The sequence below is a fragment of the Protopterus annectens genome, chromosome 11.part0 (genome assembly GCF_019279795.1).
Source record: "Protopterus annectens isolate FY-2018-M chromosome 11.part0, PAN1.0, whole genome shotgun sequence".
Taxonomy (NCBI): domain Eukaryota; kingdom Metazoa; phylum Chordata; order Ceratodontiformes; family Protopteridae; genus Protopterus; species Protopterus annectens.
In genome coordinates, this window is record NC_056745.1 from 699,887,666 (window position 1) to 699,915,290 (window position 27,625).

At 37.6% G+C, this 27,625-nt stretch overlaps 1 protein-coding gene across 1 annotated transcript in view; it reads left to right on the plus strand.

Moving 5' to 3' along the window:
* The window catches only part of LOC122814986 (protein-methionine sulfoxide oxidase mical3a-like), a 663,428-nt gene that overhangs the window by 173,482 nt on the left and 462,321 nt on the right, over positions 1–27,625 (plus strand). The window lies entirely within an intron of this gene.

Here is a 27,625-nt window from a genome sequence, read left to right on the forward strand (position 1 = left end):
CCCACATGTTCAATGGACTTTGTAAACCAACCCGTACATAGCCCATTATCTTGTGCCGCCAATATTAACCTTTCATCTCTTGGTTTGAATTCACCTCTCCTTAACCATTCCTGTGTTCGTTCCTGATCAACATGAGATTCTTCCAGAAATTTTCTATACTTGAAACTATATTTATGTATTTTCCACATTTCTTGCCTTTTCATCTGATCCTTCACCTTATATACTTTCTTTTGTTTTTTGGCACATACAGTTGCTGCCTGATTTTTATCTACTTCTGGTTTGTTTTCCATTCCTGCTTGATGCCGATATGCTTCTGCTAAGTTAAGCAGGGAAGTCATCTTAGATTTATTCTCCTCATGTTTCAGAACTTTCACTACATTTGGGTCTTGTGAGGCCAGCAGGTATGAGTGGAGTCCCACGATTGCAGATCTATACATGTAATCAATTTCAAGGAGGCCCATCCCTGCTTCGGAATGGGGAATATATAATCTTGGTATGCACTGATTTTCATAAATCATTTGTGAGCATGAAGCATCCTTGTTGTTTTAATATCTAATCTATCTAACACGTACTGGAGCCATTCAATCACTCCAAAACTGTAAGTTAGGACAGGAAGAGCAAATCAGTTTATAACTTGGATTTTGTTCCTAGATGTCAATGCTGTTTTCAGGATTAATTTGAGTCTTCCAAAATATTGCTTGCTAAGTTTTACTTGCATTTGTTCGTGTTTTATTGATGATCCTTCATCAGTTACCAAGTATTTATACACTCCCTCTTGCTCAAGTTCTTTTATATCACATTCTTGTCCGAAACTGATGTTTTCCTAGTGCTGCAGTTTTCCTGCTTTAAACATTGCTTTCACACATTTATCAAGACCAAATGACATTCTAATATCATCTGAAAAAGTTTTAACAACTTGCAGCTAAGCTTTTAGTTATTTATTTGATGAGCTATGCAGTTTTAAATCATCGTTAAAGCGAAGATGAGAAGTCTTTAGACTTTGTTATTTTCTAGGAGCCAAATTGTAGCCATGGCCTAAGCTGCTAAGTAGACAGCTTAAGGGATTAAGGGCAAGGCAGAATATCAGCGGTGACAGAGAGTCACCCTGAAATATCCCCCTTTGAATTTTTATCCCTGGGATAATAATTTGTCCTTTATCATGGTTTAATTGCAAAGTGGTCTACGATTGTTTCATGGTCACTATAATGTAGTCGATCAGTGTAGGGAGTATCTTATACATTTCTAAGCACTCTTTTATCCATAAATGTGGGATATTATCAAATGCTTTTCTGTAGTCAATCCATGCCATATGTAGATTACCCCCTTTTTGCAGTTCTCCGCTATGACTTTATTTAGCAACAAATGATCCTTTGTTGCATATATCTTTCTTTTATTGCCCTTTTGTTGTACTGCCATAATTGAGTTTTCTTCTAAATGACTATAAACTCTGTCAGCATTAATTCCCGTGTATAGTTTATACATCGTCGGAAGGCAAGTTATTGGTTTATACTTTTTGGGGTAGCTTACAGGTTCACTCTTAAGTAGGAGCATTGTTTTGCCTGTTGTTAGCCAGATTGGTGTCTGTTCGGGGTGTGCATATAAATAGTTCTTACTCATGGCTAGGTCTTCATGCAAAGATGTTAATACTTTTAACCAAAAGTTAGGCACTGCATCTGGGCCTGGGGTTTTCCAATTAGAGGCTTTTCTTAACTTTGTTTCAATCTCGCTGGTTGTTACTTCATCTCATTTCATATCCTGTATCTTTAAACTTCTTATTCTTTCTTTTACTTCTTTTATCCATTTAGCATCTTTGTTGTGTTCCATGGGATCTTCATAGGTACTTCTCCAAAATGCATTTATTTTTCTTTTTTTGGCGGTCTTTCAATCCCTTTTACCTTGTTTCCAGTTTTCTATAAAACATTTTTGTGTCATCACTAAACTGATTATTTTGTACTTTTCCTTTATATTTATTTGTGTATCTTCTAAGTTTTTCCGCCTGTGCTGAAATTTTTAATTTATTTGCGATAGTGCATGATAGATCCTTGTCTGTTCTAATACTGCACACTGCTTTTATCACATCTATCTTTCTTAGTATTTTTGTTGATCTATTCCCTCTTCTATAGTCTTCTAACAATAACAACTCTTTTCTTAATTGCTTTATATTTTTCTCTATTCGATACTTCCATGATGGTATTTGATTTATCCCCTTCCTTTGCCTCACTACCCTGTGCTCTTGTGGTAGAACTTTATCAGTTATTAATTTAGCTGCACAGTAACATATCCTGTTCACTTCTGTTATATGTTATATCGCATATATCTCTATGGACAGTCCTAATTACTGTGTTCATTTGTTTTATCATACTTCTGACTTTTGGGGTTTTATTAACCTTCTGCAGTCTATTTATTTAATTGATTTTAATATATCTATGTCCATTAAATCAAGCAACTCTTCCCTTAGTTCATTTTCTTCCAGACTGAGGGCACATCCTTTGCTTTCCATTTTGCTTTCCATTTCCTGTGGGCATTCTATAGAAAGCTCTGCAGCATCTTCCTGTGGCACCTTCTCTTCAGTTTCATCCTGTGCCATCCATTGCTCTGTCATATGGGAACTCACTGGCCTGTCACTCCTCAACATTGACTGCATCAGAGTTTCCACAGTCTCCTGTTCCTTTCCTTGCTGTCTAGCTTCAAATGAACTTTTATACTGGTTTCCTGTGGAAGGCTCTAAAATATATTGATATGGCACCTGACCAGTTGCTTCCTGTTCCACTGGTTTCCCCTTAATTTGGATATCCATTGCTCTATCCTATTGTGGTGTTTTCTGTCTTCGATTTTCTACATTTCTTTAACTTCTCGATTCCTGATCTCCTTTTCTACCTTCCCTCTTTGTCTTCTTATTTTTTTGTATTGTAAAGTTTTCCATATCTGGATTCCTTTGCCTCTGTTTCTCTTCAAATATCTTTGGTGCTGTTCTTTTTGTATTGGTTAGTTTTGCTTTCTCCTTTGCATAAATATTACACCATATTAAATGTCTTTTTCTTTCCCATGTCCATATTTCTTCTTCAGATGTCTCCTGATCTTCCTGCTTCTCCTTACTTTGGGGACTCACCCCATCATACTGTGATGTAGTCTGTGTTAGACTTTCTATATTAAATCCTTCACTTCGCAGACACTCCATAACTTCAAGTTCTATTTCTTTAGCTTCTGCTTTACTAATCTTCTTTTCCACATTCCATCTTTGTGATATTACTTTTTTATTGTGAAATTTTCCATATCTGGATGACTTTGCCTGTATTTCTCTTTGAATATCTTTGTGGCTGCCTTCTCTGTATTAAGTAACTTTGCTTTCTCCTTTGCATAAATATTGTACCATATCAAATCTCTCTTTCTTTCCCATGTCCATATTTCTTTTTTATACTTTTCAAAAATGTTTAGGTTTTGTCATTTACATTTTCGCACTTCCTCTGATATTTCTTTTTCCAAACAGATCAAAGTTTCTTGATCTGTATACTGTTTTTCAAAAATCTATTGTATTAATGAACACAAATTTTTCTTTGAAGCTTCTGACAGTTTTTCCCATGAAAGTATTTTTCTTTCCTCTAATTTATGTCTTAATCTCAATAGTCCACTCTATCATCTTTATGTCTCTTCTTTGGCCTATAAGTTTTTGTGGACTGCTACTACGGGGGCCATCCTCCCCTGGGTCTGGCCTGGCCCCATTGTAGGAATGTTTCCAAAGTTTGAGGATTCTACACTGTCATTTTTTCCAGTCCTGGCACCAGTGTGCCTACCAGGATTGGGCATTTTTTTATCCTGGTATTTGTGCACCCATCTATCTTTTTTTGTTTTTGATTTACTTCTGTCCATGATATATGCTATATAAATACAGTCTATATATCGGTGTCGCATTGGTGAGATTTTGTGAAAAACAGGGTTCACCTCTCAAAGGTACTCACCAAGACTCGAGGATGAATTCAACTTCAGCACTACTACTCTCCTTTGCTTGCTGACTTTCATCTCTCCAGTAGGACTTCTATATGGTTGTTACTATTGTCCTTAAGGACTTCAATCCAAAATCCTAGCCTGTCTCTGTCTCTGAATCCCTCATCGTATTTCCCTATTTCATCATCATCTTTTTCCACTGTAATGTTCTACTTGAGTTATGTATGAGCCTTAACTGCATACCTTTAAAATACTCCTTCAGATCAGGTCACCCTAAACCACTTTGTTGTATGGGGACAATCAACTTGTTCCACTTAACCCTTGTCCTTTTCTCTTCCCAAATAAATTCCTTCAATTTTTATTAATTGTCATCCGTAATTTGTATGGTTGATCAAAATATGTCATGAGTTGCAGTTAAACTCTAGGGACTAAAAATTTTCAGTGCTTGTGTTTTATGATTTATATCCGTAATTGAGAGCCTCCAATTTCTCAGTTTTGTATTATCTTCTGTTTAGGCTCTTCACACATATTTTTAGCTGTCTTAATAGAATCCTTTTTATCCATACACCTAAATACTTAATTTTATCACATCTCTATAAGTATGGATAGTGCTGAACTAATCCATGTGTGGGTACATACTTTACAGCTATAACCTTTGTTTTCTTTTCATTTATTTTATATCTTGAAAAACTGTCTTCACATGTTCCACACCTCCAAAATGTCTGGATTTATCAAGTATAAAATAATATTATCTGCCGGTAAGGTTAACCTTTCTTGATTACCATTTCAGTTATATCCTTGAAATTGAGAATCTATTGGCTTCTGGGCACCATACACCAGGATGCAACCACCCAAACTCCCCAGATCTTGTTTGTTAAGCTTTCATACACCCATGCAAACAGAGAAAAACTAGTAGTCACTATAACCAACTAAAGTTCTTCAAGAAGGGGAAGAAGAAAAGAGAGAGCAGCTCCTCTAAAATCAATGGAAGGGGAAGAGGGGTAAGTACTTATGGCTCATGACAACACCTGAGAAAGAACTGAACCAAAGGAACCAAAAGAAGTGAAACCACATCCAATTTGTAATGAAAAATGAAAGAAGTGAAAGAAGGAAGTCCAGGGCTTAGCACACATATATCATATTGATAACTTGGAGTGAAAAGAATCTGAGTGCCATTGCCCCTGGTAGAATGAGCCTGACTGGAAAGGGAAGAAGGTCTTTGTTGTTAAATAAATAATAAAAAAATAACAAATTTTTTTATCCATTAGATGGAGGTTTTGTTACTGGTTGACCCAATTTGTTCACTGCAAAGGAAACAAACAATTTCTATTCAAATAAGTTGTCTATGTACATGCAATTGTATATTGCACATTATATAGAGAATTATTAGAGAAAAGGAAAAAAAAAGACAGTTTAGTGCATTGTTCAATAGAGGAGGAGAGGAGGCCACTTTTGGTATAAATGCAGGGTTTAATTTCAATGAAACTCTATGCAAAAAAAAATAGGAGGATCAGATCAGAACAAAGAGCTTGAAGTTCTGACGCCTAGCAGATGTTATGGCTACTAAAAGCATTGTCTCGGGGAAGGGATGAGAGGAGAAACCATGCTGCCAACTTCACACCCTGAGATGAAGATTGACCTGACTGATGAGATGAGTCAACAGGTCTGGCACGGATCCAGAAACCATGGACCTCTATCGCATGCCTAGGAAGGAAACCAAACCAAAGGCCAGCCAGGTGGGTGCATCAAAATCATCTGCGCTCTCCATGTAATGGCCTTTCTGTATCACCTCGGTAGAAGGGCCGGGGCCAAATGTGAGTCAGAGTCCTGAGGGAATCTGTCCCTGAGGAGAAGAATAGGAAGAACTCTCTCGTGATTTAGAGCAAAGTGCTGGCAAACAGGAGGACGCAAGTTGAGCACCCCATCTATGTCGATTGAATAGCAACCCGTTGAGGGACCAACCACTTAGGGAAAAAAGAATGGTCCTTATCTGTCTGCCCAATCACATTGGACTTCCGATTGGTGCAGATCTCGCCTCGGCTTCGATGATTATGATGTGGAGTGGTTCAAAGGGAAGTTCCTGATAAGACCATTGAACCGACAGTAGCCATTGTAAAATTCGCATGTGAGTCTGGCCAAAGGGAACTAAAAGTATGGTCACAGGATTCTTTGTAAGACCTGAATTATTGTTGGTAAAAAAAAGCGCCGATTCTTTTGTGTGTAAAGTCGCGCCTTTATGAAAGTAATACGCTGAGATGGCTGTAGTACAGATTTTTGCAAATTGAACGATCCCCAAGAAGCTCGGGTGGGGCAGTAAGTCGTCTAGATATAGAGGAAACACCTGACCCAGACTTCTCAGGTGAGCAGGTGCCACCACCCCACACTTTTGGTGAACACCCTGGGGCTGTGGTGAGACCAAAGGGCAGTGCTCCAAAAATATCTCGGTCCCCTGTCTTTTGGTACCCAAAAAAATTTTTGAGTAGATCCGATGATCGATCTGATCGATGGGGACAGGCTGGATGGCTCTTTTCTAGCAGCTTTTGAAACCTCTATCGCTGCCTGATCCCGCTGACTGGGTGTGCCTCAGGAGTAGGGAAAGACTTCTGAGATTTTCTAAACCACATTTTCCCTCCCCTCCCTCCAGCCTGGGGTAAGGCCTAGAAGGGCAAGTAGTCATTTCTTTGAGAAGATCCATTGAGAGCCTCGAAAAGAAAATGATAGTTCAGTTAATCCCGTAGAGGCAAAGGGTGAAAGAGAAGAGGGTACGCCTGCGCTCTATCCCATGCTCCTAGATCCTCCTAGAATCCTTATTAGGAGGATGAAAGAAGCCACCACCAAGCATCTACAGGCACACCCTTTGTGAGAAACTCATCTTTTCTTTGGAAGCAACAGAAGAAGGCTTCCTCAAAAGAAGGCTTGATAAGCCCTTTCAATAGTTCTTGCGTTCTTGAAGAACTCTAGAAGAGATGATGATGATGACAAGTCTCTTCTTGCAGATGTTTCGCCCCAAACAATAAACACATACTGAATGACTGTCTGTAATGGACATTTTATATTTGCACGAGTGCATTTTACAATTTAAAAAGTAAAACGGCCCAAAAAGCCCTAATTTAAACGGGCTTTGCCCGAAAAACAACTAACCAAAAGTTAATATAGGTCAAGGACCAATAAGGTAAAATAACCACTTAGCTCCAGCCAAGTCGAGACCACGCCCAGAGCCAATGAGAGACTAGTGCTAGTGCTAGTAGTTGAGTTCGGGAAATGGGGATGGATCCTCGAACCCATATGTTGTGAATGTAGGCGAGATAGGATCCCATTACATCTCTTATTTTCTTTTGTAATAGCTGTAAACATAAAGCAAATTACAAAGGAAAACAAGGATCTTCCTGCCTGGTTAATGTGTATAGTTACAGCTTGTCAGCAAGGAACCATCCCGCCTTAATTCTATCCACTGAACTTTCATGTAATCATCCGTATTAACCCTATTATTCTATCAGGGAATGCATATTTTCAAACTATTCATCTTGCATCACCTCAACAGCTGTGTGCTTCTCAAAAACTTGTCCCTCAAAAAAAAAAAAATCCCAAGAAAACACAGTTTCCAAGCAACTCAGTTCCTGAATGTGTCCTCCAAGGCTTTATTATAAATAAACAAGGTCTTTGTCTCTACCATTGTATAGTACACCTACGACTTTATCCTCCAAGGCACAAGCAACATGTCTTACAAAACTCTAAGGAATCACTCAAGCATCTTTTGCCTCTGTCTTACCTTGGCTGACCGATGCAGCCCTACTCTAAACCCTAAGAAGTGCAAATTAATGTTATTCATACCCAAAGAGTTCTGTGTTCTGAAACACTGTTTTATCATTATATCAGCTAACAACACTGGCATTGAAAAGGTAAATCACAGAAAACTACAAGGAGTAGCTATAGACAGAAATCTGAAATTTAATCAGCACAAACAGCAAGTCATTAAAAAAATACTAGCAATGTGACTCTTCTTTGGTGAAAGCCATGCCTAGCTGATCCATCAAGGAAAGCACATTGCCCAGTCCTGCCTCATTCTCACATTCCTGTTTGCAGTAGACATTTACAGAAAACTAAAAACCATCCTGCAGGCAAAGTTAGTGGAGCAGCAAAATTTGCTACAAACTTCTCTTATTAGACTCACCACTGTCTCACACTAAAACAACTACAGTGGATACAACTACCACAACACCTGATATACACCCTACTTATCACAGCTTATTGTCTTATCTGCTACCTCACTAATTACCTCTCCCAAAAAGTCCTTTATCAGCACTCACCGTGCAGTGAGTTAAGTAACAGTGAAACTCCTCTTTTGGCCACCACAAAGTCAAACAATGCTACAAGAGATACTCTCTATTCCAGTTATGTCACCAAACTTTGGAAGAAGTTACAAATTCCACTGAAAGAAGTTGTCAAATTAAAAGGCATCAAATTCATATTAAAACATCTTGCTCTGCTTGTGCTTCTCATCAGGATAATGTGGCACTCTTGTGCCATTACCATGTCTATAAAGCACCTGGCCTATAGACACCTTAAACATAAACCTCAAGCCTCTTGCACAGCTATATTATTACACCTCCGTTTTCCCCACAAGTCTTTCCCATTTTCATCCAGTTTCCATTAAGTTCCTACACTTCTTCTTTTTTCTCCCTAGCACACAATACATATCGTCTTTCTTTTTTTCACCTTGCATCCAATATATATGTGTACGTATGTGTATGTATGTATGTATATATATATATATATATATATATATATATATATATTTGAGAGAGAGAGCGAGAGAGAGGTATACTCCTTCTTCCTCTAGCCATATCCTATAGCTGTACACTGCCTTCTCCTCTTTCCATTTTTAACTTCTCATGCCTTTTAGGTATCTTCTTTCTCCTGTCTGTATTCAATTGCCATTCATTTTTTCATCTTTCATCTTGTACATCTTCTCTTTTTGTCTTGTATCTTCTCCTCCGTACCTACGTCTCTCACGTTCTACATCTTAAACTAACACCATCTCTACATCTACATTTTTTAGTTTCTCATAATGACAAATGCAGAAAATTTACTCAGGTAGTATTGTTTGGCTACTGAGCGGCCATGATAAAAATACCAAACAAGTTACGTTTAGTATGCTTGTTCTGTTTTACTACTAAACAACTGTAATAACAAGTTACAATGCTTTAATGTTTGATGAACCGATTACCACTAGCAAAGGTTTATATATTAAGATAGTGTTTTTTTAGAATGATATGTATTATATGATTACTGTATGTTGTTTGCACTCTTAATATAGTGTTTACTAAGAATTCTGCATATTAAACCATTAATTAATTTTGTTTTTATTCTTACTAATGGAGCTTTTCTCTGAAAATGAGCTTTTCTTGCCCAACTAAACTATACCAGTTAAGAAAATGAATAAATGAATGAAGAAAATGAATGAGTAAGTAAATGAATATATGTTCATTACCCTACTCATAAAATCCATGATGACTTCGTGAAATGTTGTCTGTGGATTAAGCTACCCCAGTCATTGCAGTATTTTCTTATAGTCCACTTCTCTCTGGATCGTCATTGTTTAGTTAATGTCGGATGTTTGTCTCCTGTCCACAAACCTGCATTGATCCATATTTTTTAATTCTGGCAGCTTCTTTGCCAATCTTTTCACTAGTATTGGCATAAATACTTTATAATCATAGTTAACAATTAAAATAGGTCCATATGAAGATGGATCTGGAGGGTCTTTCCCTCTTTGGGTAATATAGCCACCCCTGCATTCTTCCAAGCTGCTGGTATTCCCTGCTTAAAACATTGGGAAACAAAGCCTTGCAGCTCTATATCACTTAAATATCGCCTAACTTTCAGATTTCCATCAGACTATCACCTGTTCCTGGAGACTCCTCTGTTTACTGATAACACATCACTGTTTTTATTTCATTGCTTCCTGATTTAGGTATTAATTCATGAAACTTATTTTCCTCTAGCCTTGACATAGCTAACTCTTTATAAACATTTCTATTTGTGCCCTTTCTTGGTTTCTCTATCCTTTTGCTTTTTACACATTTCATAACATTTCTGAAATATTTCTAATACCTCTAGAGGATCTGTGGTTATTTTTCTTGATATAGGTTCCCTAAGATTGACTATGAATACTTCTGTTTTCTGTTGCCTAAGTAATTGCACTAAAATCTTTTGGACTCTAGATTTCTTATTAAAAAAAAAACAGTTGCTTAACAAGAGTCATTTTTAAAGTCATGCATATTGTCCATATCTGCGGTATTTTCCTTTCAGCTGTCTGTAGTTGTTTTTCCTACTTATACTGAGAGATTCTCTTTCATTAGCAATACTTTCATTTTTGTTAACCCCTCTAAATAATTCCTCTTATTGCTTTTCCATATCTACTGTAATTTAAATTCCATTTTCATTTTATTCCACTTACTAGCTGTTCTTCTGAAGTAATTTCTGTCTTCCCTAGTAACTCTTGAATCATATCTACTGTCCATTCTTTAAATTAGTCTCTTTGTAGCAGGTAGGAAAGAAAGTGCCATTGTCTCATTTTTGTATCATTACCTTCCATATTTATCTTTTTTTTTTGATGCGTGGTCTGGTACAGTTATTGGATATGTTTCAAAGCTTTCTATTAAGTACAAATATTTTTGAGAAATATAATTTGTTTGAAGTCTAGCCCAGTTAATGTATCTTGATCCCTGTGAAGCATCCTTACAATTGCAAATCAGATTTCAGTCCCCAACTGTAAATAATATTGAAAGTTTAATACTTCTACTCAAATTCTCCTAAGCTCCACAACAGTAGTATTAGGTGGAATATAAATATATAGATACATGGCAGTGTAATTCCCTGCCCATGAGAATAACCTCTAACACAAATTTACCATTGTTGTTCTTTTTCCACCTCATGTGCCTGTGCTGAAGCCCCTCTCACAGACATTATTATTACTCCTTTGTCTATGATATTCTGTTGAAAGACCACTTTGAAGTCTTTCTTTCTGAAATTCATATACTAATTTTTATACAAATGCATCTCCTGTAATATTGCTGTTTATACCCCACACTTTTAATATAATTCATTACTCTTTTCTTTTTGTCTGTATCTATAAGGACATTTATATTCCTTGTTAATACCAGCAAAGCAGCCATTATGATAAAAAGCTACTACTCCCAAATATTATACATGGCAGTTCTTTTGCATTTTTCGGTTTTCCTGCTAACACATGCTTTCAAATGATTGGAAGGTGGATATTGTACGTAGTCGCTTCTCCTTCTCTCTGTTGGAACTATTGTCACATTTTCCTAGAATTTTTACTTCAATAAACACTCAAGAAACAAAAAAGCTAAATGGATTTTTTGAAAAAAATGTCCTTTTGTCACATAGCAGCACACAAAACTATATACATTCCAAAAAGGAAGTCTTCCATTCCAAACAGGAGCAGTTGTCCCAAATTGATGGCTATGCCAGTAAGCATCACCTACTCTAAAGTTAAGCTTAACCATGATAATGTGCATGTTACAGCTTGTGTTCCCAATTACACAGGTTGCCCTGTTTTCTTATCTTATTTCTGTTTCCCTCCCAGATGCGAAACATAATTTGCAATATTTCAGTCAACATCAATTTTTAGTCTTAACTCATTGCAGCCTATTGACACCTCCAGGCATGCTACAGTTACATCTTACAAACCCCTGTAGGTGTCAAATTTAGCATGCTCATATTTGCAGTAAAAATTCCAAAACCATGCTGCATACATGCTAATGAAAGAGTTCATCATAAAGCGTATATGATGGACAACAGAACTGCATTGATATTTGACCTTTGTTTAGTATTACTTAAGGAATATTCATTGTTTTTCCATATAGTAATTGTGTTTCTCTAAATAACTCAACAACCAACTAACACAGACAGCTGTGCATAACAAAGCTCCCAGATGGACAAACAAAATACTATTGAAAGTATGTGTGTAGTTTGAGTGGTTACTGAGATATTGTACATTATTTACCTAACATTACAAAATTAATATTTACTGTGTATATTGTAATTTATAAAACCCAGTTTAAGACCTAAAAGTTATTGAACACTACCACTGTAAAGATTTGTTTGTGCTGAACAGTTTGCCATTTACATTTCTTTAGTAACCCTTATGTTTCCAGAGACATGCACATTTGTTTAAAATGTGAGGATGCAACTTGATTTTGTCAAAAGACTCGGGATGCAATCAGTAGAAGTTAGACTGTAAACCTTCACTCTTTCAAATTAATGGATTAATAAAAAGTGCACTGGCTAACCTTAGCTAAATAAATTAGATTGTGCATTGTTATAGTTAATGCATTAAGGTAGTGAGACTGCAGAGGAGACAACTTCTCTAGCTATTCATGTACAGTACTATAGTTTCAATCTTTATTTATTTTCACTAAACCACTTGCTGGATCCCTCTAAAAGTTAATTATGTTGCATTTCACTGATTTCTTTCAGGATGAATTGTTGTACTGAACTGCTTGTCAATATCCTTTTTAAAGTTTGTTACATTGTACCTTCTAGGTTTCACTCAGAACACACCATTCAAACCTCTCACAATTAATTTCCTGCACCTGCAGGCTGCTTGTCTTCAACTAAGAGCAGATGCTAGTGGAAAAAACAGCTAGTAACTTTGCAAATGCAAGAAAGAACTACCATTTTACACAGTTGTCATCATTTTCTCTTGTTTTTTTTTAAGCCCTTTGCTTAAAAAAATGTGTATATAACTCATCAGCAGCCAAAGATCACAACATTGCATTAACATTAACTTGCTTCTTTCCAGCCTCTTTATCTTGTTGAAGTGTAAAGCCTGGATATATTGCAACTAAGAAAATGCACTTTCCTAATTTAATATAAGTAGCAATACAGCAGTCACCGATAATATTCCATTACCTCAAACTTAAAATACATCTGGCTGCATTCTATACAGATCTACTTTTACAGTATAAATTGCAATTTCTAACAGGAAACTTCTGTAAAAATATTAATAAGAACAAAAACTGTTTTATTTACAGTTATTTATTCAGTCCATTCAATGTCATTCTGTTCATTATATAAAGTTGGAGTTATGCTTCACAGTCATCCCATCAGTTTAACGCAGTCTGCAAAATTTCAAGTCTTTGTAAATCACTTCTTGCAGAGCCACAGTTTACATCTCTAAGATGTATGCAATGGAATCAATGCTTTACAGTTTCCCCACATATTTAATAATTTCAATGTGTTGCTGGTCTTTTTCCTGATCATGTCAATCTCCCAACACTGGTCTCTGATTTGAATATAAGACACTCCACATTCTCCTAGTCAGCTTCTTGACATTTTTTTTTCTGTCATGCAAGCATTTTTATTTGAAACAGTAGAAAGATTTTCACTGACAAAGCCTTTCTTTGTACTTGAGAAACAGAGTTCCCTTCATTCTTCTGGCTCACTCTTTCTTGGCTAAACTTTTTTTATTTCCTATATAGTCTGTTTTACATCAGAAAATGTCTTTGATCCTAAATGCAAAATATTCTGAAGATAGCTGGATATCAAAAATTAAGTCTCACTCCTGCCTCTCAACGTCCTCTTTTCCTCTGCCTGGTATTAAGTGAATAACCATCTGTATATACTTGGTATCTCCAGTACTCTCCCCCTTCTGCTACAGTTTTGTCAGGAGCTTCTCTTTTTGCTAATATAATTGCACCTTTACTAATATAGGTTTCTGCTTTCTTTGTGATGGCTAGATGTGGAGTATACACACAATGTGTCATGTCAGTTAACAAATCTTACTAGGGACCACCAGCCCAGTTTCTAATTTCTGCTTTCATAAAATTAATGCTGCCCTTTCCTTTCAGTTTCTCTGGTATGTGTGTGCTCTCTCTTCTAACTTCACTTTGTTTTAGCAACAGGTCATCCCTAGAAGCCTCAAGTTTAGTCAGCCTTTCCTGCATTTCAGTTTCCTGATTTCTGCAGTTTTATCAGTTCCTCATTGTTGTTCAGCTTTTTGGCGTCTGGCTTTATATATTCCTCCAATAGCTCACTTATTTTCAATACCTCTGATTGCATTTGTTTTGTTTTTCTTCTATGTTACTGGCAGTCATCATCTTCTGTACTAACCCTGAAACTTGAACTGCTTTTTGGGAATGACTACAAGGCTTTTCTCAGCCAGAGCTTTTGTTTCATTCTTCTTCTTGTTTCTTAGTTGATATTTACTTACTTTCTCCAAAATGCTCTTCTTTGCTGGCAACAGGCAGTGTAATTACTAGCCAGTAACTGAAGTTTACTCAAACTGATAAATCGTTAAAAACATCAGAAAAAATGTTTCAGTTTTTACAATGGGGAAGGGGGCTAATCAACATGTTGCTCGGCCTGCAGCCTCCTCGGAATTCCTTTTCAAGCAATGGTTTGATAGCGGGTGAGCAAGTAAACAAATCACCATGTCATTGGCAAGGAGTATTATGGAGTGAGGTGGGGTGTTCATGTTGGCCAACTTACAGCCTATTGCTGTAAGACGAGAAAAGGAACATGTTAATAAAAATGTTCGCTGAAGTACCCCTTTAATTAGTTTGTCTGTAGCAGATGATAATGATCAAGTTCTTATGGAGAAATTCTGGTTGGAAAGAAATCTTTTGAACTACGAGGATGACTTAACCATCACCACTCCTTGTTAGGGCCAGTTGAAGAAGCTTATGATATACTAGATCAAAAACACTTGTGAGAGCAATAAAAATAAGCTTACCGTTGTCCATGTTCATGAGGATGTCATTACTAACAGGCCAGAGGGCACTCATAGTGATCCAGGCAAACCAGAATGCATGTTGTCTTCTGAAAGCAAATTATGGGCATTAATATTTTTAGCAAGTTGACTGTGGGTTATTTTTTTCAGAATGTTGCCTAGAATAGAGAGGATAGGGACTGGTCTGACATCAGTGGTGGAGTTGGGATTTGGCCTTTTTTGTGTATGGGCTTTTGATGATGATGTTTCTCCAGGCATTTGAAATGAGTTGGTACATAAAGGCAGGTTATATGTGTATTTAGAAGGTGTAATAATGTATTTACTACAGTCTGAAATAACATATTGGTACAAATTGTCAATATCTGGTGCAGTTTCAGGAGAACTGTTATTAATCACTGATTATGTTTCTTTAATTTTGAATATCCTGAAAAAACTGTGTAATTTACTCTGGCAGTAAAGACATGGAGAGATGTAAAGTTAGTAATTCTAACAGCAGATAGAGTACCAAATTCTTTACAGAAGTCACTAGCTGTAATCAGGCCATTGGATGATTATTTATTTACTTAACATCCGACTGCTGGGAAAATCCAACTGGCATGACTAGTATACCCCTTTTAAGCTACACAGAAGAACACAGTTTACCTACAGACTATAAATACAACTGAAAAAATTATACATAAAAACTTCAGGTTGAACAAATAAGTGTGCTACTTTGGTAGGTTGTTCTATCTGTCTCAGCCCAAGAGTTGATTAACTTGTTTCAAGAATTGATTAGAATTGTGGAAGTATAGCTGTCTGAACATGCTCACCATGAAAGTAGATGTTTGAGTAGGGCCACTAGTACAGTAATATTCTTTATTCGTGGGAAACAGCCATAGCAGGATGGCCATCTTCCAGTCTGATTCCTAACGCTGAACATCCTCTCCTAGTAGCACAGGGTGTTGATTGACACATGGTTAAAAGGGAAAGCAGCCCTCATTGTTTTTAGTTATTTTGTGACAGGGTGGCTACTTGCAAGTGTGTCATTGCTTATAGGCAAATAATGCCCCCACCCACAAAATCTAAAGTTGAAAACTACCAAATGTCTTGCTTTTCTTAAACTATGAAGCTTCTGAACTGGTGTGCATAGGGCCCTACTAGAGAGCTATAGATGAGTGCCCCTCAAGTAAATACTTGAGTAGTGACAATTTTATTTGTACTGGATAACTTTCTTCTCCCAACTACCTGGACTTGGTGGTATAGGGTATGTCTAATATTGTAGGAGAATGGTGGAAATTGTAAACAAATGGCAATATGAAAGGAGTAGGTTAGTTTAACAGTATGTGTGAAAGTGTTAAAATTTCTTTGTAGAAAAAGGTAATCAACGGGGCCTTAAAATTAAAACCTGTTGCTTTGTAAAACATTGATTACAAAGTTTAATAAATAAATGTACAGCTGAGATTAAGAGAAAGGATAAGTACATGTGTTGAGGAGGATGTCGAAGGTATTGCTCCTAGAAAAGGTAGTATGGAGATATATGCACATTCTTTTTTTTTACTTTTGATGCAACTAAGGCATAAACTCAAGATAACCATAAATCTATGTGTCAAATGACAGACAAAATATGAGTTTAGAAGATTTATCAGGAGATTGATAGGGACATTTATAACAAGTCAAGGGTGAGATCAGTGGCTGGAGGTCATATACGTTAAACTAAGTTGCCCTATTCATTCCAGTTTACTTGTGCTGTGTATGTGTAAAGTAACAAAGGAAGTAAATTTATTTTTAGAACAGTGGGCTATAAAATATATAGACTTGTGCCGTGGCACTTGCTTTAAGTAGTATGCTGCATAAATAGGTAGGTAGGGGTTCTGTTCTCACTACAGTCAGCTGTGTCTGCAGTCAACACCAACTATGATGGGTGATGGCATAATGGTTAAGGTCTTCAGCTCTTAAACACAAAGCTCAGGATTGATTCTGACCTCAGGTTTTGTCTAGGCTTAACATGGCCCTTCAGAGCAGTTAGCATATAATTAATTTATGAACCTATGAATATAGATTGATATTGTTGTACATGAAAGGAGAAGAGATGCATAGTAAAATATACAGAAAACTAACAAATAATGTAGAAGAGCCTGGATTAGGGATTAATAGAGATAAATGTAAAGTTTTTAGTATGGACATATAGATTTCTGGATTGAGATTTACAAGTAAGGGGACAGAGGTATTAAGGCTCATTTTTTTAATATTTTTTAGTGCTCTGTTTGCCCCTGCTGCCTGCAAATCATTTGCCTTCTTTGGAGTGTCTGACCCCATTCATTCCATCATCTTCAAGGGTTATAGTCAAATTAGAGGCTCGTCATTTAGGCAGCCATCAGAGGTGACTTGATGTTTTTTTCTTCCAGCTCTACACCTCCATGCAGGCTTTAGTAAGCAAAAGATGAGGGTGTGCAACGGATACTGGACTGAATGTTCTTTCCCTGACACAAGAAATGTTGCCAACAAGCAGCACCCCCCACAATGAGGCACAGCAGGTGGTTTCCACAGTTTTCACAGAAGAAATCACACTGTCTCCGTATGTCCCCTGGTGCCTACAGTCTTCGGCTAACCCGCATGAGAAGTGAATGTGCCACACCACTTCACTCCTCTCCTTCCATGCTTGACTCCCCTAGTGTTGAGGCCACTAATAGAATCAAGGTCACTTGAGTTGCATTCATAGGTTCATAGGTACATAGGTAGGTGCTAGGCTATCTGCCTGAAGGTATTTAAAAGCCTAGCTGGAATGTGTTGGCTTTCGCCGCCCCTTTAGATTAGTTTCCTGTGCCTCTGTCCAGCACAGCCATTGAAGTGATCCCCGGAGTAAACTTTCTGTTTCCCATCCACTCGTCAAGGTTTCTTTTGAAGAGGGTTAGTGAGGAGCTCTGCCTAATGTAGATTGAAATCTTGTTCTAGAGCACGGGAAGTCTCTGGGACAGGAATCTATCCCTCCAGCACGTCCTATTTATTGTTGTGGCGAGTTTTAGATCCCTAGAGCGTGTGGCTCGAGGGGATATGGTTTTCTTTAGGTGGAGCATATCCATCAATTCTGGGTTGGACATGGCCTTATATGTCAGGCAGAGATCACCTCTGAGTAGGCAGTATGCAACCGAGAACAGCTGGAGTTTCTTCAGTCGAGCTGCATTGGGCATCTGTTTGAGGCCAGTGATCCTCTTGGTGAAGTACTTCTGTGGTCTTTCCAGCTGTTGCAGGTGTCTTGTAATGTACATCCCAAATGGGGCATTGTACTCTATGATGGGTCTGATGAGTGATGTGTAGAGGGGCACAATGACCTCTTTTGATCTGGATGCAAACCGTTTTGTGATTAGGTGGGCCACATAGAAGGATTTTCTAACTACTTTGGCAATGTGATTGTCAAAGGAGAGGTTACTATCTACTTGGGTCCCCAGATCCCTTGTTATGTCTTCCATATTTAGGGGGCTACCACCTATGTGGTAGTTTGTGGGTACTTTTTTTTTCCAAACAGGATGACTATGCACTTTTTGGCATTTAGCTTGAGGCCATGGTTTTGACACCAGGTATCTGTTTCAGTGAGACCCTTTTGGGGGATGTCTGTGTCAGCCAGAGAGTCAGTTATAGCCCCTAGTTTGCAGTCATCTGCGAACTTGGTCAGGCATAGTCCTTCTATGCTTGCCTGTACCTCTGAGAAGTATATGCCGAACAGGAGGGGTCCTAGGACTGAACCCTGGGGAACGCCACTTGTAACCGGTTTAGAGTCAGACCTAGCTCCCGCAACTTTTACCATATGAGTTCTGTCTGGCAACCCATCTTGTGATGTAGGGGTTTATGTTCAGGCTGGTGAGCTTGTCTATAATACCTGAATGGGGAATGGTGTTGAAGGCCTTTGCGAGGTCGAGGTTGGCTGTGTGGACCACCTTTCCCTCGTCTATAGCCTTGGTAATGGTCTCCAAGAAGTCCACCAGGTTTAGGAGGCATGCTCTGCCCTTAACAAAGCCGAACTGGGTAGGGTGCAGTGTTTGGAGGTTCCCAATGTCTTTGTTTATGACATCTATGATGATGCGCTCCATAGCCTTGCAGACCAAGCTAGTCAGGCTTATAGGGTGATAGTTCCCGGGGTCTGTTGTGGCACCACCTTTGTGGAGTGGAATAACTGTTGCTGTGCGCCACTCTATGGGCACGTAGCCTGTGGAGAGGCTGAGTCTGAACAGTGTGTTTAGGTGAGGGGTTAGTTCATCTTTGAGCTCATGTAAGACGCAGCCTAGGACACCGTCTGGTCCCATTGATGCTGTTTTTGGCTATGGAGAGGGCTGTTTTAAACTGTCTGTGATTGCAGGGGCACTAAATTCTTTTGGTATGGTTATGGGTCCTTTTGGGGGTAAGAGGGGGGTGAAATTTGCACTGAACTTGTCTGCCAGCATGTTGGAGATATCGTTCGGTTCAGTGTATTTTGTGTCATTCTGCACTAACTTTGAGCAGATCTGAGAATTGCCACTTAGATTCTTGACATAGCTAAAGAATGACTTGTGGTTATCTTTGGAGTCCTTGGCTTCCTCCCTTCCTCCCTCTCTGCCAAAAAACTAAGAAGAAAACTGGAGAAGAAATGTTAAGTAAAATGGGAGACATGATTACATTTTAACAGATTTCTCAGATGAGATGTTTTAAAACAGCTAATTTGGGGAAATCTAGTTTGATGGGCCTCAATATGTATCTGGCAAATGTTTCTCTAATAAGGGAGCACTTGGAAGTGAGATGGATGATTATTTTTCAGCTGTATAGAGTAATTAAATCCGATAAAAAAATGGATTTTATTTGGAGGTTTTAGAGATGGTTGTTTAAAACTATGAATCCAGTTTTATTTATCCTAACAGGCAATGGGTGTAAGGCAGAGAAACTACTCAGGAGAGTATGGTAGCCCAATGTAGGATTAATGCACACAGTCCCTCTCACACCACATCTACATTAATGGGAAGGTTAGGCGATTGCCTAGTCACCCATCAGCCCATCTTTGTTATGTAGAAGGAAACAGGAATATCTGACAAACTCACACAAACCCATGGATAGCATACATACTCGTCAATGAAGGCATGCAGTCAGGAGTTGAACTGGTGAACAAATAGCTGTGAAGCATCAACACTGACTACTGCACCACCATGCTGGCAGTACGCAGAAAATAGTGTAATGAACTGAGCAAATTCAGTGTGTTTTTCAGGTCTATATTATAAGAACGAAGTTTCACAACTTCGAACACCATATGAGCGAAGTTGTGAAACTTTGAAACAAAAATAAAAAATGTAAAAAATTAAACAAAAACCTACCTGATCGCTCTGAGAAGGGGGGCAGGGCCCCCTTCACCCCCCCGCTATTTAAATTTACCAACTCCGAGATCGCACTACATTGAAGTAAAGGGAAGAATTCCCTATGGCGATCTCCATTCACACTTGCGAGGTTTTTAATTTTCGACCATTTGGTGTCGCCCGTATGGTGTTCGAATATTGAAATCCTCGCTCTTATAATACAGACTCTCTTTTTCTACTACTCCTAACATTCTTCACAATTGCAGTGTCTGTTTTTTTGACTTGTGCTTCTTGCTGTTGTTTGTATCCCATCGTATGTTGTGTTTTCTTCCATCTGGTGATTCTTTTGGGTGTGCACCAGGCTTGAAGAAGTTCCTGCTATTGTTTTAGTGGTCCTCCAGTTCAGAAAGTCTGTGCTGCATCAGCCTGCTTAGGAACCATACATTTCAAGGAGCACTTTGCCCTGAAGATATCTTCCAAAGCTTGTCAGATTGTTAGAGGAATCTCTTTGGGCCATCTTAACTAAAATGTGAAAACCCCACCACCTACAAGGGGGGGTGGTAAAGAGAAAGAGAGAGAGGGTCGGAGAGGGAGACTGATCAGTAGTCATTCAGTCAAGATTTGCTGGATGCCTAAGCAAGCCTTTAAAACAATGGCTGAGTTGCATATATGTGCCTTAACTCCAGATATTTTGAAAGCTTCTTATGCAGCAGACATGATACTGAACCAGATTCCTTCTGGAATTTGCTGGATTCTTCAGTGAAGTGATGATAATGACCAGAATTTTGGCTATAACAGAGTCTTACGTTAGTTAATTCTCACCTGATATTTTGTCTGGTGAGAAAGAACTGATGGGGAGCTCTCACCCTTGTTGTGGGTGTTCCTTTATTCATACTGATAAAGATGGTATGGCCATGGGAAGTGGCTGCTTTAATGAAAACTGCTTCTAAAGCTCTGCCAATTGGAGCTGTCATTTTATAGGAGGAATTCACAGAGGGTTTGACTAAGGTACAAACATTTGAAGATGGTGAGGGAATAAGGCCTCTAGTGCCTGCCTAAATGTTATAGGTAGATTTTATTTATTTATTTATTTGCTTGCTTGTTTGTTTGTTTGTTTTGAATTTGTTAACAGGGATAGAGCACTGCTCCCTTTGGACTTACTTCAGTTTCACTCTGGGGTAAGTGTAATAGATACATGACATTATAAACAGAGTGAATAACTAAGTGCAATAAATACATGCATTACATACAAAGTGAAGAGTTATCTTGAAGGTATAAAGACATTAGTTAAATGTTAAATTAGTTAAATGGGCAGCGCAGTGGTGCAGCGGTTAATGCTGTCGCCTCACAGCAAGAAGTTCTCCGGTTCGATTCTCATCTGGGGTGCCTTCTGTGTGGAGTTTGCATGTTCTCCCTGCGTTCGCGTGGGTTTCCTCCGGGTACTCCGGTTTCCTCCCACATTCTAAAGACATGCTTCTGGAGCATTTCTCCCCGGGCCTCTGCTGAAAACAGGATCTGTGGAACCTAGTCGGACATTCCCGGTCAACAAATGTTAAATAAATAAAAAATAAAAAAAAAATAAAAAAAATGACATTATGTACAGAGAGATTCATAACTAAAAAGATCAGTGGCTGCAAAAATTTTCATCAGGAGAAACTGGCAGCTCTTTCTCTGTACTCAGTCACTTACAGACTCCTGCATGGAGACCTATGTCTAGCCTTTCATGGCATGAAAGATCCAACTCTGATCTCTTATTCCTTCACAAAACTAATAGTTCATCAAATACTTAGTTAAAGGGACTAAACCTTCATCAGCAGATACATAAGACATATTGACATGATAGATTCTTATCCAAGTTCCAAGTGTATCCCTTACCTCTGTAACAAACTTCCACTACATTATAAGTAGGGTAGCACCCTTGCCACCTTCAAGGTGCACCTAAATAATTAGATAGGCAGCCTCAAATTCTCTTCTGGATTATCTTGTCTTGCCCTCCTTGAGGCTAGTGAGAAGTTTTGAATAGGGCTTTTTGGCTAGGCTTGAAATAGTCTGCAGACCAGTTGCTTAATACTTACATATGAACCTATGAGTGCCTGACAAAACACAATGTATGCATGGATTATATACAGAGTGGAAATCAAAGTTATTATGCTGAAAGAATCAGAAAGAAAATTAAAGTAAAGTCAGAGCAAGGTATGTAGAGGGATGAATGGTAGGAAGAAGTTAATTTATATGACCAGAGAGATAGCAGTTGCATTTTCATATAGTCTTGAAATTTGTTTTTATTTCTGATTGGAAAATGGAGTAAGGTGAATGATGTTCAAGAAAAGAAGGGAGAGATTCCCCCAGTTTGAGAGCAAGGACTGACAAAGCATGGTCTGTGCAGTGAAGCCTAGTTGGGAGGCAGGGGAGGTTGGAGAAGGGGACCTAATTGGTTAAGATTTCTAAGGTTGTATGTCAGAGCATCACTGAATAGTCTGGAGGCTAGTAGGGGTGATGGTCTTATTCTTAATACATTTAAATAGATGAGATATGAGTAGAAAGTCAGCATGTTGTTTCAGGGGTAGCCATTTAACATTTTGAATGGTTTTGCAGTGGTGTTCATTTCCAGGGGAGAGAATGATGAATCTGCATATGGCATTTGAGCTGGACTGAATAGCGGATACATTTCTTTTAGAGGATGCAGCAATTAGAAGGGGACTATGTTCTAGTTGAGCTAGTAAGAAACCTTTGCCTATAGCGTTTATACAGGGTCAGGATAGAAAAGGGGAGATCCTATGAGCCCAGAATAGGAGAGAGAGACTTTTGTGTGTGTAGTCCAGGTGGAGTTGGAAATTTAGAAAGGGGTCCAACCAACCCCTAGGTATTGGAATGAAATAAACCAGCTGTCCCTCATCTGACCCATCCCATCTCTTTCTACCTCTATCATAGGTATCACTGATCTCATCTGATATCACACATTGTATACCTGCTTCTGTTATCCCACTTTTGTCATTTATATTAAACCCTGCCCTTCCGGTTTGTCTCCCAGCAGTGTACTTCACATGGCTCCAATTTCACATTTTTTTTCTCTTCTGTTTTCCATATGGCCAGCTGTCCCAAGTTTTTCTTCATAATTCATCTACTCTAATCCTTTCACCACTTTAGTAATTCTACATTGACAAATTCTGTTAATCCTTTCTTCTTTAAGGCAACCACGCCAAATTTAAGGTAACCACGCCAAAAGCAGCAGACTATAATAGTCTGCATTATGGACAAAACTTTTAGCAACACCTGTACTACAGTCCCCTTAGCTATACATTTCATCACATTATCTACATTGCTGCCATTTCTTATTGCATAGCATGACTTAGCTTTTGATAATTATTACCTCCAAATGGTTTCCTCCTGTGTCTTTCTTATCTTTGCTGCAGCAAAGTTATATGTTTCCATGGACTAGACCCACACAAAAGTTTATATGCCTGCTGTTTTTTTAACATTAAATCAAGTCAGTATCTGTCTATTCACGTATCCTAAAATCCACAAGAAGTATGTCTGGAGATATGTCTGTCTGTTTTTGACCACTAAACTGTTATGTATAGCTTCAGCATATAGGATGATGTTGCTGTTAAACCTTAGTTTGATATCTCTGCATGTAGACTGATTAACCTTTGATAATCTGATGTTATGATCAGCCATGTTCTTTGCTTGATGACTTATTGCATTCTCATTTCTTACATATGCATAGCCAGGTCAGATTTCAAAATTGTCAGAATTTGATTCAGCAGAGTTAAAGGGATGAAGGCATCTGGCAGAATACTCATGCTTTTAGTAGCAAAGTGTTATGCAGAAATGCTTGAAAGAAAGACTTTTGGAACATCATAATATCCTGAAGCTGTTTGACATGCAGTATCCAAAGTGAAATATTTTGTACTTTAGGCAAATTTGGTCAGTTGAGTTGGTGGGGATTGGTTCAAATGTGTGACTAAAGAGCTAGTTAGTAGTAGCCATGGATTTCAATATGTACTATTTCAAGGGAAACAGCAAACAGCAGGCCTTTAGAGTAGGCTAGAATGTAGTGACACTGAAGAGAATCTAGATAAAAATTAGGTCTTCCTGATTAATGGAATAGCTGGACATTTTGCTTGTCAGTTCTAATGCCTTAATTTTTTGCATACTTACAGAAGAGAGGTTACTATTCTGAGATTACTGAGAATATGGAGTCAACTGGAAGAAAATCCCACTGAATGTAGGGATTATTATTATCATTAACTGAGACTCACTGCTGTGAAGAACAGAGATTATATACCTGGAATGTAGGAAACATACATATAGGTATAGTGCAGGTGTGGTACTGCTAGTAATCTGATGAGAAAGAGCTGGAGTTCATAGTTATGGCTGACAGGAATGTAGCCAATTAGGTCAGTGTGTTGAAGCATTGCTACCTTTCTGGACTGCAGAGAATGATGAACAGAGGTAGGGATGTATGGATGTAGCTTTTCTTGATTTTTAGTGATACTATTGTGTAGAACTTCATCCGTTCATGTGGGCCAGTTCTCTACAAAAAGTATAGACAAGGTGGAGATGTGTTAATGGGATTCTGTAGAGCCTTGAATTATTCCCTCTGGTAAAGACAAAGATGGAGAAAAGGCAAGGTAGTTCTACCAAAACGTAAATGTATTATATTGGCTTAAACAAGGTGGAAGAAGAGAAATGTTTTCAGAAAAGAAAGTGAGGCATGAGGACATTAGAAGGTATGCAGTAAAGGTTAAGAACTATTCTAATAAAGCATCTTCTCATCAAATGCTACTTGCTTCAAATTTCACAGATGTAATTGTTGTTGTATGCAAAATTCCACTGTTTTGAATGAGGTTGCTGCAGGTGAAAATCCACTCCCTCAGAACTGCAGTGACTTTGAATGATCATAACAAGTAATAAGAAAAGAACTAAAATCCACTGTATCGCTGACGCCTCCGTGTCTTGGGAAATCCACACCACAACTCTGTAAAACGCTCCAACCACTTCAAGCAACAAAAAATCGAATGAACAACCAAAAAGGCAACAAAAGTTGTTGATAACTTTTATCTGATAAAATAAAATAACAAACTCCACAGTTTAACAAACTTCACAGTTAAGCGCTTTCACTTGTAAAAACACAAGCTTCCTCAGAACACTCTAACTGACAAAATCAGATGTTAAATAAGCTTTTTGGCACCAACAACTTTTGAATCTGTTACATGTTTAAACACATACATACCCATAATCAAACCAACAATCCATCCTCATCTTACATAAAAAATGTAAAATATATAAAATAAACACAATTATATGTTTAAAATCACATAAATCTAATATTACTAAAAATTACTAAGAAATTACTAATAATTACTAAAAAATTAGCATAGTCACAGAGTCGAATAAAATTAAAATACAAAAAATGTATATACAGTGAATTTTTATATACAAAAAATTCATGTCTTAATTATACAACACTATTGTAACATACTCAGTATTGTTCATACCGGGTCCAATAATCAATTCAAAGACAACAAAGGTTTAATTGATATAGTATCGTTTAGACCTGGAAACACAGAGGCATCCATATAAATTTGCCACCTTAATTCTTTATATAAGAGTATACCATTGAAATCTCCCCCTCTAGGGTCTACTTTCAATATCTCGATAATCCCAAACTTGAAATAATGATTATCACCAAACTCTTTGATATGCCTGTATAGCGCATTTTTTTCATCATTTCTTTTAATACTATATAGGTGGGAATATATACGTCTGTTGAACCTCCTCTGAGTCTTGCCTATGTAAAATCCTGAACAAGTTTGACATATGGCAAGATATATGACCATTTTAGTTTGACAATTCCCTCCACAAAATCTGATATTAGTATGATTGTAATTATCCAACACCACACTATCTCCCTGTATTATAGTGTGGCATTGGTTGCAAACACCACATTTATTTGTATTCTTATATGTAATAACCTTGTGGGTGTGCCCTCTCTCTAATATTAGCTTGATATTGATGCCAATTCTGTTTACAAATTTGGGGCTATATCCTAAAACTAAGGCAACATCCTGATCTGCTGAAATAATACGCCAATTATCGATCAGAATTTTCTTTACCTTGCCTGTGTATGCTCCAAATTCCAAAATACATGTCCTATCAAACTGTCTATCATCTCTTATTATGTCTATTTCCTTAAAAGTCTCACTATCTCCTCTACTGTTATACTTGTCACCCAATAGGGGTATATAGTTTTTCCCCCATTCATTGGTAACATAATCCTTTATTTTTGACATAGCTTTAACATTATATCCTCTATCTTTGAATAATGCGGTGATAAATTCCACTTCCTCTAACATGTCACTAAATACTGAAGTCATCCTGACTGCTCTAATAAGTTGCCCTTTGTATATATTCATAAACTGTCTCTTAGGATGATTACTGGAATATTCCAAGTAATCATTGGTGAATGTACTTTTCCTATGGATCTTGGAACTAAACATACTATTTTCTCTACTCACAATGGTATCTAAATATGCCAGACCTTTTGTATTTTTGGAAAAAGTAAATTTCAAGTAACTATTGGTGTTATTGATGTGTGCCAAGAATTGATCCAACAATTGGTCTCCTCAATCCCAGATCAAACAGATGTCATCCAGAAATCTCAAATAATATTTGATGTACTTCATGTATATACTATCAAAAATATGGGTGTCTTCCCACTCAAGCATAACCAGGTTGGCGTAGATGGGAGCACAAGCTGCTCCCATCACTACACCCCTGGTTTGCCTGAAGTATTCTCCCTCAAAGTATATGTAGTTGTGATCTAATACCAGTGACATCATGTCTGTGAGGAGGCAAGTTGTATCCCAATTGATGTCTGCATGTTTCCTGATACTACTTGCAAAAGCTTCAAGCCCCTCCTCCTTTGGGATGCAGGAGAACAAGTCAATTACATCAACAGTCACAAATTATTAAGGTGGCAAATTTATACGGATGCCTCTGTGTTTCCAGGTCTAAACGATACTATATCAATTAAACCTTTGTTGTCTTTGAATTGATTATTGGACCCGGTATGAACAATACCGAGTATGTTACAATAGTGTTGTATAGTTAAGACATGAATTTTTTTGTATATAAAAATTCATTGTATATACATTTTTTGTATTTTAATTTTATTCGATTCTGTGACTATCCTAATTTTTTAGTAATTATTAGTAATTTTTTAGTAATTTTTAGTAATATTAGATTTATGTGATTTTAAACGTATAATTGTGTTTATTTTATATATTTTACATTTTTTATGTAAGATGAGGATGGATTGTTGGTTTGATTATGGGTATGTATGTCTTTAAACATGTAACAGATTCAAAAGTTGCTGGCACCAAAAAGCTTATTTAACATCTGATTTTGTCAGTTAGAGTGTTCTGAGGAAGCTTGTGTTTTTACAAGTGAAAGCGCTTAACTGTGAAGTTTGTTAAACTGTGGAGTTTGTTATATTATTTTATCAGATAAAAGTTATCAACAACTTTTGTTGCCTTTTTGGTTGTTCATTCGATTTTTTTCTTGCTTGAAGTGGTTGGAGCATTTTACAGAGTTGTGGTGTGGATTTCCCAAGACACGGAGGCGTCAG